Genomic DNA, 11,929 nt, shown 5'->3' with positions numbered 1-11,929 from the left:
TGCCCCCTACAAAATGTTAATAGTTGCCTCTAGTCATAGTTAAAACTCAAAATTTAGCCTAAATTATGTTTATTGTTTCAAACTCATCGTATAACATTACCCTATAAATGGCTTGTATATGATTTGATTTTGCACCGGAAGTGCTTGGATGCTGGCCTGCATGTTGCCACATTACTACCTGTCAAAATACTAAGCACTACCTCTCAAAATACTAAGAACTACTTTCCTATGAGAAATTATATTACATTTTAAAATCTGTGATTGATTGATACTCTTGTGGACTTACTGTACATGATGTTGAGCAACTAACCGTGAGCACCTGATCAGTTGTAAACATCCACCACTGCCAATAGCAAGCCGCACCTTTCTCTGCATCACCAAGAACTTTATCACCCTGCTTTCTCCAGCGTCATCCCTACAAGGATCCTTGCCTGTATGTCTGATGTCTGCTGGAAAATTCCATCACACTGACTTTCTCTGTCAAGTCGGCCAGCTATCTTAGCTTAGCTGATGGCTAACACTAGCTACTTTTCCACTAACATGGCAAGAAGGTGGCGCAGGGTGTTTGGGCAGCATCTTCGGATGTTACAAAAAGTGTGCGGATAGGTGCGAATAGGTGAGTTTTTTCAGCAAATAGTTTTAGTCATGTTCTACTGAACATTTCGCGAATAGTGATTCGCTAAACGGATGGAGGGGTCACGAATAATAATTAACTGATGTTAAATGTGCGTGGAACTGATGGTCGATTTATCTCGTCTTGAAGCAATCAGTAGCTGATGATGATTCTGTTTCTACTTGTTTTGTGTTAAATTGATAAAACAAGCATTGTACAAAAAAAAAAAACATGAGTCCTTACATGATTAAAACACAATTTTCTTTTACATGAAAAGCATATTAAAAAACAACCAATTAATTGATCATTCAATTTTAAATAGTCTAATTCATCGCAACTATTTATTGATTTAGGTTACTCTCACTTTTTTAACAACAGCAGTTTGTATTGCTATTTAATTTTCAAATAAATAATTTTTAAAAAAATCTAATATGCAAAATAACCAATCCATCCATCCATTTTCTATAAAGTGTATGTAAACATATTCAGAGAGTACAAAATATAAATTTGAAATAATAAAATACATCCAGTGGAATCATATTGAGGCCTAGCATACACTGTCCAGATGTTGAAGCTTTGTCTGAAAAGCTCCATCGGAACCTTTTGGGTTTAAAGGACCACGTTTGAACAAATAATAGAAACTCGTCTCCACAAGGTTTTAAGGTCGAAATGTGAGAGTTTGATAATGTTGTAAAAAGTACAGGTAAATGTAAACGTGTGTCATCATAATCATCTTCAATCTTACCCCCAACTCATTCCTGGATTGGAGGATTTTTTCGCGTTTCTCCTCTCGTCTAATGAAGCTCCTATAGTTGGGCTCTTTGTAGAGCAATATTCCAGACAGATTTAGCCTTCTTTGTCCTTTTGTTCACGTTAAGTCTCTTGAAATAAAGTGAATTATGGCGAGTTAACAGGACTGCGGTGACACTTGTGACCGACTTGTTCTGCTGAGGTCCGCGCAGACCACAGACACGGACACTTTAGGCCCCACAGTGCCACCTAGTGGCGTAATGGTGGAACAGCACGAGGAGTCACTCGAATCGAATTTCAATTTGTGACCAATTTGTGATACTGAAAACATAAATACCAAAATAATTATGCGATTTGAGTTAAACTAATAATAATAATATAGATTTTTATAATAATAATAATAATGTAATTTTTCAACTTAAATTATTTAATATTTTAATTAAATCAACCTTAGTAGGAAATAAAAAATACATATTTATTTATTTATTATTTTAATTAATAATATTGCAATTTATAATTATTATTTACAATTATTGTTATTGATACAAAATTTAAAAATAATAAAAGGAAAGAAATAATCATAATAATGTCTTACTAAAAATGTTTTAATAATTTCATTTTTGGTAGTTTTTTTTCTTTAAATTTATTTTGAATCGTTATTTACGCATATTTATGTTTATATTTTACAACTATATTCACATTATTTATATTCATATTATTCATATTCATATTCATAGTAGTCGTAGTAGTAGTGGTAGTAGTAGTAGTATTGTTGTTGCTGTTCTGTTTCCTCTTCTCGTTCTTATTGTTATTGTTGTTATTAAATGGGGAGGGAAATTTTAATTTCAAAGGAACATTAAAAATAAATGCAATAACTTCTTACTATATAAAGAATATTTTAGTCCAATCAATTTTAGTTAAAATGTAAAAAATATATTAAAATGCATGCATTTATTTATTTATTTGCTTGTTTATAATTATTGTTATCCATATACTTATATTTGTTATTAATATTATAATTGGAGTTGTTTTTGTTGTAGTTATTAAATAAAAATGTATATTAAAAATAGATTTATTTTGTTAATTATACTGAACATATGACAAGAACTTCTTATTATAAAATGAATATTTTAATCCAATCACCTTGAAGGGCATTTCTTTCTCAAAATGTATTGATTAAAACATTGAAGAAGGAATTTCTTTCCCTTCAAGCAATTTTCGAATGATTACTAGCATATGAGACCATTTTATTGCTACTATTTGTTTTTATCATATGTAAACTGTGCATTTGTATTCTAGATGGAGTGGAATGGGGTTTTTAAACAGTCATATAAAAAAAGATCGAATCAACAAAAATTCACTGAAAATTATCATTAAATAAATATTGATTATCAATATCGATAACAAACTCCTCTTGAATATATTTTTTCATTCATATTTTTTCAATACTATCCAGAATTTCGGATTAAGATTGATCATTTAAATTTGTGCGATGCATTGAAAACCTAATGTTCAATGTCACTTTATTCTACTTTTTACACTCCACTTAGCAGAGGTCACGACCTCTATTAGCATAGACTGTGCCTGAGATTTTAATCTGCTCAGTGTCAAGCACTTGGCCCGACTGGAAGGATTCAAACTGATTCAACATCTCGTTTTTCAACCACCGAAAGGCTCTTCCGTTAGTGTGCCTTTGTTATATTTTGATGGCAACAGCATGTGATAATATCATAAAGGCCCCCGGTGGCTTCCTCTGGGCGGGTGATCCAGGTTCACGGTACTGGCCGCTGGTGTGCGGAAGTGATCCGCAACACCCCGAGTAGCCCGGGCCGAGGAGGGGATGAGCGCATTGTCTCGGGCTTCCATGTTCCCCTGATGAACTGCTGATAACCTGGCAGACAGACATGGAGCGCTCCGGTCCGACCAGGCCTGGAGGACACATTCGCTCCGTGGAGGATGTGACATTACCATCCAAGGTCTAAAATAGTTTCCACACACAGTACGGTGTCATTACAAAACTTGTCACATAGATTATATAGTTTGCATGCTGACTGTCCTTTCTATTTGCTGTATAGTGGTCAGTATGAAGCAAGGGTTGGGACAACCGTTTGTGGTCCAGGGCCATATTTTATTTTTAAAAAGGACAGATGGGCAAGGTCATTCATAGAAGAGGGGGTAAAGGTATCGTGTGTATGTAAAATAGTTGATTTTAAAACTAACTCAATTCTAAAGAATGAAGTAACGAACCCAGTATTTACTAAATAATGAAAAAAAATGTACGTACAACTGTTTATTTGGCTAATATTTTTTATTAGACGTAAGCATAATAGCCTAATTGCTTGACTCATTCTTAACTTACTATCACAATGTCAATAATAAAATATCAATGGTCTTTCTAAAATTTGTGTTTTCTCTTTACTTCTGTTTAGCTTCTCGGTCATGGTAATCCACAAAGGTTGAATCAAGGCAACTAAACTCCTCTTGTTTGTTGAATTTGTTGTTTTTTTAATTCTCAACACCGCTTATCCTGTTCAGGGTCGCGCGGTGCTGGAGCCTACCCCAGCTGACTCCGGACAAAAGGCGGACTACACCCCGAACTGGTCGCCAGTCAGTCGCAGGGCACATATAGACATGGACAACCATTGCCGCTCACATTAACACCGTCACTGAGTGGGAACTGAACCCACGCTGCCCATGCCAAAGTCAGGCAAGTGTAGGCCTCGCCTCCATGGAGTTTGCATGTTCTCCCCTTGCCTGTGTGGGTTTTCTCCGGGTACTCCGGTTTCCTCCCACATCCCCAAAACATGCATGGTAGGTTGATTGAAGACTCTAAATTGCCCACAGGTGTGAATGTGAGTGTGAATGGTGGTATGTTTATATGTGACCAGTGATTGGCTGGCGACCAGTTCAGGGTGTACCCCGCCTCTAGTGCAGGGTCAGCTGGGAAAGGCTTCAGCATGGCCATGACCATAGTGAGGATAAGCGGTACTGAAAATGGATGGATGGATACTTTTTAGGACTAAAACGTCTTTTCATTTTTTATGAACACTTACGCCTACGACACGAGTGTATTTTAATGTTGGTCGGGATGGTGGTACTTGGATAGCTAAGTATTTTTTGAGGTGGCGGTTGGTGTAAAAAGTTTGAGAACCACTGGTGTAAAGTATAATGGTGGTTGTTCATCTTCAGCTTTATTTATTTATTTCATTATTTATTTTACTTGGACATTAAAAATTATGTGCAGAGAGTCCAAATGTAATAAGAAGCATCAGGAGGCAGACTCTTGGCTGGTGACAGCATCTTAAATTGAGTTTTAAATCCCAGAGTGCAGAAATGTCAGCACATACAGTATACCTTTTCTATTAGATAACAACCTTTAATTACAACCTGATCTGATAATAATTGACTGAGACAGATGCATCTAAATGCGTTAAACTGATCTTCTTGTGTGTGTTTTTTTATATTCATCATACCTACCCATCATTAACATTAAAGTTGAATTTGGATAGAATTCTGGTCTATGAGTTAAACAAGTCACAGAGATTGGTGGGATTTTTTTACATTATTTTACCATATTAGGGCATATTGATGAAATAACTATAGATACGGAACATCGTCATCAAGGCCTCTGATTTGAGATATGACTCGATGTGGTTTGTTGCGAACAGATTTTTGACCTGGTTACCAGTGAAATTTAACTTTAAAAGATACCGTTCCATTCAAGATCAGTCATCAATAAGATGAGCTAACAAATGGCTAAAAAGTTAAAAGATTGGGAGGTTTAGACTAGGGGATGTTGTCAGCTGTGGCCCTGTGAGACTCTTTTGTGATTGGGCTGTCCAAATAAATGACTTGACAAGTACTGCTTTCTAAAATGATAGGTTATCATCTGAGTGATCCTGTGCTAATTTAGGAGCTTAATGAGTGATGGAGATTAGTCTTTTTCTGTGTCATCATATTAGGGCATATTAACTAAATAACCGTGGTTAAGAAGATCATCATAGAGGCCTGTGATTTGACGTGTGACTCAATGTTGTTTGTTGCAAACAATTTTTGACTTGGTTAAAAATTATATTGGCCCTTAAGCGATCCACTTATGGGCAAGCTCAATCACCATGAAGCTAAGCTAGATATTATCCACCAAGGATGGAGACAAATGGATGAAAAGGGGTATCAAGTGTTTAAGTGAAGGATATTGCATGTTTCAGTCACAATCTCATTTTATGAGGAAATATTGATAAAATAATGGCACATGTGGAAAGCCTTCATCGCGGACTTTGATTTGACGTGTGACTCGATGTGGTTTGTTGCAAACTGATTTTTGATGCAGTTACGAGGAAATTTGCGATCAAGGCCAATCATCAAGCTTAGCTATATACCTTATGTACACCAAGGCTGGAAACAAATGGATGTAGTGCTCTTTTGAAAAATAAAGGCTTATCAATTGTTTTTGTGCTAATTTCGGAATTAGAGGGAGCGAAAGTGAATGTTGAGGCCAGGGAGCAAAAAGTGTTTGACAGCGGTATTAATTCCACAATCAAGCTTTTCTTTTTTTGCTGGCTAAGCGGGAAAGAAAATGGATGGATGAATGGATGGATGTTTAATGTGGAAAAAGTGTCAGAAGCACAGCAAATAATTGCACGTGTGCCTTTCGAACGCAGCTGTTGTCTTTGCAGACTTTATCTGACTTATCAATCAGACTCCTGAGGCCTGTGCTGGACTTAAAACTTGTCAAAACACAATTTTAGCGAGCCATAGTCTGGGGCTAATAAACCCCAAACACTGAACTTTTAATGAACTGGAGGGGGAGGATTTTGGTTTTTTTAAACCACCAAATTGCTGGTTGTAAGCAATAATTGTGTTACCATTTCAAGCGTCAGGGAGAGCGTCCCGTACAGGGAGGTTTTCCACCTAGAAGAGCAAAAAAGTGGAGATAAGACAGGGGCTGTGCAGCTCACCCACTAAATTACACAACATTCCTGCAAGTGTTGCAGGTCCACACCATGTGACACGGATCTTGCACAGGACTCAGGCCCGGGAAGATCAAGTAGAAGGCAGCTTTCCACACGGACGTCTGGGAGCAGATACGCTGCAGGCCCCTCGACTGTCTGAGGTCCCATTTCACTTTGAATTTCCACTCGCCTTTATTGTCATGCGGCGCGCCGCAGACACACAGCAGGCGCTTGACACGAAGCAGGACGTGCCACATGTAAACTTAACACCTCAAAATCAGACGCCATCGCCATTTGAGTCCCATGCTGAGACAAAATTCCCAAAGCTGGTGTCTCCTCTTTGTTACATTGCCATCAATCACCATGACGTCCAAAAAGGAAGCGTTAGAATAACTGTAAGGCAAGAAAAAAATCGTTGATAGATAAGCATATAAGATAGATACTGTAGGTGGGTCTATAGATGGGTAGATAAGATGGATAGATGGATAAATGCGATAGATGGACAGTTATCCCTTGCTAAATCACGGTTCAGTGATTGCGGTACAGTACAGTTACTCAACTGCATGTCTATGTTAAAGTAAACATTGTTAACGAATTTAATATAGCCTATCACATCTAGTTAGAACGAATTCTAATCCATAGCAGGTGGTATAGATGGCAAAAAAAAAAAAAAAAAAGCAATACACACGTTCACAGTTATAGTTTCTATGGCATAGAATGTCTAGATGGCAACCCCAAGTGGAAAAAAATAATACCTGCTCCTATGGATGAAACTTGAAAATACAATACCATAAATACTTGGAGGCTACTTCGTGGATTTCATCTATTGCAGGAACGTAACCCCCGCGATGAAAAAGGAATTACTGTAATAGATGGATTGTTACGATGGAGACGCTGTGTGTGTACGTATACAATTCGTCAAAGAATAAGAGGCGGTTTACCATTCAAAAAAGTTTAAATAACGGTTAACTTTGCTGTTATTGAGTACACTACGAAATGTGGGTTATGCTGACATGCATTTCATTCATTTCATGTATTGCTTTATTCTGACGGGACAGCACACATTAATGAACACGTTCAGAATATACAGAGAACTCTTTAAAGAAAAAAGTAAACATACCGGAGTTACTTTAATGCTAGTTTCCATCTGTAGTTCCGAATCAATAACAATAAATACGGAACATTAAGTTGTTACATCCAGTCATCATATAGTACATGTTACATCATATGTAACTAGTTAGCTATAATGCTAGTTTTCACAAGTAAGCGGAAGCAAAATAAAATGATAATGTTGAGAGAATAAAAGACACAGACTAAACGGTGGGTTACCTATATCATCCCACCCCTAACAGATTAGATAGATAGATAGATAGATAGATAGATAGATAGATAGATAGATAGATAGATAGATAGATAGATAGATAGATAGATAGATAGATAGATAGATAGATAGATAGATAGATAATCAAGAAGGCATTCATTTAACAATTTGTTTATTTTTATGTTGGTAGTTTGCATTAGATGTCATAAGCGCAAGTGTACCTTATGACCTAATGTGTGTGTGTGTGTGTGTGTGTGTGTTTGTGTCCAACGCATTCGATTCATGATCTTCTTGTTAAGCCTCACAAAGTGCAACAGCACTCTCACCTCGTCCCCTCCACAGAATCTTTTGTTTTCTGTGTCCGACTCGCAGCCACTCACGCACGCACACGCACCCTTCCCAGACCTTCTCCCCTCCACTGACTAAATCTCTTTTCCGGCTTGATATTGCTGAAAACCATATGGTGTGTGACATCATGAGGGCAGGAAGCGAGGGGAGAGATAGAGACAAACTTGCCAGGTTTCTGCAAGGTGATGTCAGCTGCAAAGCACTCTGGGAGGCCCGTCGGGGGTGCGCGCAGTGGACATTGGAAATTGTATCTCAGTCCCCCCCTCGTTTTATTTCATTCCCACCTGGATAATCAGGTCTGTGGAAAGAAGGGAGGAGGATGAAAGTTACGCACACCTTGAGGGGAGGGGGACTCGACGCCAAATAATTAGCGGTTCCATAGCAGGTCACATCATGCCAGCCCGGCTCGGCTCAGAGAGACTTTGCTGTAAAATATCCAAAGAATGTTGTGTTCAATCAGTCTCATGTGTGGTAGTTTGCAATGTGTTCACCAGGCTTGGTTGGGCGTCACCTCCTTGTTCTCTGAACTTCTCCTTATGCCTTTGTTGTCACATCCTGCTCACAATATACCAGCACATATACGAAATAGAATAGAGTTGAGTCTACTACAAATGGTGACTGAGGGCAGTGCTGCAGCAAAGTGGAGACTGCGGAGTCTCGACTAGACTACAATACAAATGGATGGATGCAAGGGCCACTTTGAAATTCTTTGACTTTAGTTTATCAAACACACGAAAACCAATCCACTGTGAACATAAAAAATCGAAAGACCCCTGCCAGTGTTTTGTGATTTTTCTTGGTCTCATATTTTATTTCACAAAAACTTGGCCTTTAAACAGGAGTATGGAGTGTTTTTTTTATATCCACTGTACATCACAGCTTTCTGTTGAAGAGGATAGGAGGATAGTGTTCTTTTGGAGATGAGCTGTGTTGTGTTTGCTCTACCTATACCTTTTTGAGTTACGACCAAAAACCTGAACCTTGGTTTCATCGGATAATAATAAATTTTCCCACACGTGTTTGGGACATTTCAAGTGTTTTTGCAAATTGCACCTCAGCTCGACTGGTTTTCTTCATAACACTTCTGTCTTGTGACCATAGCCATTACCCAGAAGATGGGAGATTGTTGTCACATGTATTAAATAGCCAGTATTTGCCAGAAACTTCTGAAGCTCCTTCGATGTTGCTGTTGGTCTCTTGGTATTCCTCTCTGACCAGTTTTCTTTTCATCTTGAAAGGACATTCTGTTCTTTGTAATGTCACTGTTGTGCCTTATTTTCTTCACTTGATGGTGAATATCTTCCAAATCCATTCATGGGGTAGAGAGAGGGGGTGGGATACCGCCACTGAGTGATGGGACGGCCCTGATTAAGTGTAAATAAATACCTATCAGATAGTACTTTGTGTTGCAGTATTTTGGTGTCTGTGCATGAACCCATTGTCATTTACTCACACTGTGCCCCAGAGTTGTGTGATACGGCGTGGATTTGAGGCTCCTGTTCCTCTCTCCATTGCACCCCCCATTCCTCTCAGGGTTTTAACGGTTTGTGTGCTGCGGCTTGCTGACCTCGCTCTCACCCCGGTGCCACCCAGCCGGTGCATGATTTAGGCGCGTGAGGGCCCTGCCAAAACCCCATAGCGCCACATCTGCAATCCATAAACGCCAGCCACTCTGTGCTCTCCCACATTCTCTCTCACCATTTTTTTTTTCATTTTAATTTTCAAATTTTTACACACCCCTTATTTTTATACATGCCTCTGACTCCTTCCACACACATTCTCTTTTTTATTATTATTAATAAATCTATTATTAATCTCTTATCTCTCCTGCCCCCTTCTTCTCTTCTTCCGTCCTCTTCATCCACATCCAGTGGAAAAACCTCTCACCCGTTATATCTCCGACAGGGCGCCTTCCAAGTGTGGTGGCAGTCAAGTGGGAACCGCAAGACATTCTTGGGCTAACGAAGCACTAAGTCACCAGCGCTCATGTCTCCTGACTGCAGACGTGCCAAACACTCAAGTCATTGGTTGGATTCAGCCCTATGTACCACGTTGCAGTTGGTCTTCGGAAATGAACTCAAAGGGAGAGCTTGGGGAATGCAGCGTGCGCAGGCATCCAAATCCAGTACAGTGGAACCTCCAAATGCGGTACAACTTGGAGTTAATATTTTTTTTTTTAATTAAAATAAATCTGGAAAAATATGCCTCAAGAGTTAACAAAGTTTCTTTTTGAAACTTTAGCTCAGTGAACATTTGTAAATGATGAACTCTTCACCCATAGAACAGAAACAAAAAAAGTTGGGGTGAGAACATCCAGAAAATCTTGTAAACTCTCAGCTCAGTGAGCTTCTACAGGTCATTCATACAGTAGATATGATAAGTATAAGGTAGTTTATTTCCATGTACACTCTGACTTTTAAGTCTTATTTATGGTACATTTCATTATAATTGACCAAAAATGAATACAATATTTAAAAAAAATAAAGGAATTGTAAAATGTAAAAATAAATTATTATGTGCTAATATTTTTTTATTATTTCCTACAACCAATTATTTAATGAGATAAATAAATACAATTATTCAAAGGGGCGTGAATACATTTTTATTTAAGGGAAAATGGCTAAATTAACGCCATACTTTGCCAACCACTGATCTAAAGGAGTAAGTATTTAGCTTTTTCTTTGGCTTTTTTTAATGCCACCAGAGAAGGGCCACAGTAATGGCAAAGAAGGAAAGGGTGATGATAAACATAGAACAGGAACTTGCAATTTCTGTAACATGAGAGGCTGCTCAGAACAATATGGGCAAAATAATTCATTAAATATTCAATAACTCCAAATAGTGAGTAGTTTTACATTATTGTAGTTTGATTATCCAGTAATTATCTGCTCTGATATCCGAATCTTGCAAGACCTCAGCTCAGTGAGACTTTAAAGCAATGATTCTCTAGTGGTACGCGAATGTGAAAGATAATCACTGCCTACAGTTCAGTTGTGTTTAACTTTTAAGTTCAATATATTTGCATTAAATCTTCATGAACTGTTTGCTTTTCAGCATTTATTTAGGTAAATTTTTTTTGTTTAACTTTTATGTGTGAATTGAATCAAACATTGCCTGTACAGCTGAGGTTTTATGATAGCGACAGTTTGAGCCTGGAACAAATGAATTCACTTTACATGATTTCCGAATGGGAAAAACAACATGGAAGTCAACTGCGTTGGCCTTTGGCGCGTCCGCTGCGTATGTTACTGTATTTAGGGGATATTGAATTGCGCCTTCCCTCACAGTGACCTTGAACACGAGTGCGCACAACACACGCATATCGTCGTTATCACCTAATTTGTGCAAAAAGTACAAAATAAAGTGAGTGTTGGCACAAAACATGACCCTCCAGCCCTCCCTCCTAAAAAGCATGATACATCACCCAAGTGCATCATCTTTCTTTTTCTAATAATATATATATATATATTTTTTTTTTTAAAGCACAAGGTGAACTTTTGCTGTACTTTGGATCACGTTGCCTCCATCTCAACGTCTTCGCCCTGTGCTTGCTCATGCAGACATCTTGGCATGCCCGCCGGGATGAATCATGTTTCTGCAAGCATGCAAAAAAAGAGGGCTGCGATTTGCGATAAATACTGAGATTCATAAATCAAGTATTTCCCCATTGCAAAAAAAAATCAAAATAAAAAAAATCTGCAGAGCATTTTTTTGGCCTTCGGTCTTGACAGCAACGATGAGGCTGTGAACTGTGCGGTGAAGAAAGGGCTCAATCGGGTCAAACTAGTGGCAAACAACACGCCAAACCACATTTTTGGGGGGCATACCACTTTCATTTTTAATAGGTCAGAGGCTACACAGCTCAAAGGATGTGTGCAGAACAAGTATTGTTCGCATGGGTCTAATGGAGGTGCCAGGTTTCTTTGCAAGGCTGTGTGAAAGAAA

This window comes from Phycodurus eques, chromosome 7 (assembly GCF_024500275.1).
Source record: "Phycodurus eques isolate BA_2022a chromosome 7, UOR_Pequ_1.1, whole genome shotgun sequence".
NCBI classification, from domain to species: Eukaryota; Metazoa; Chordata; class Actinopteri; order Syngnathiformes; family Syngnathidae; genus Phycodurus; species Phycodurus eques.
Note: the sequence above shows the minus strand (reverse complement) of the source record.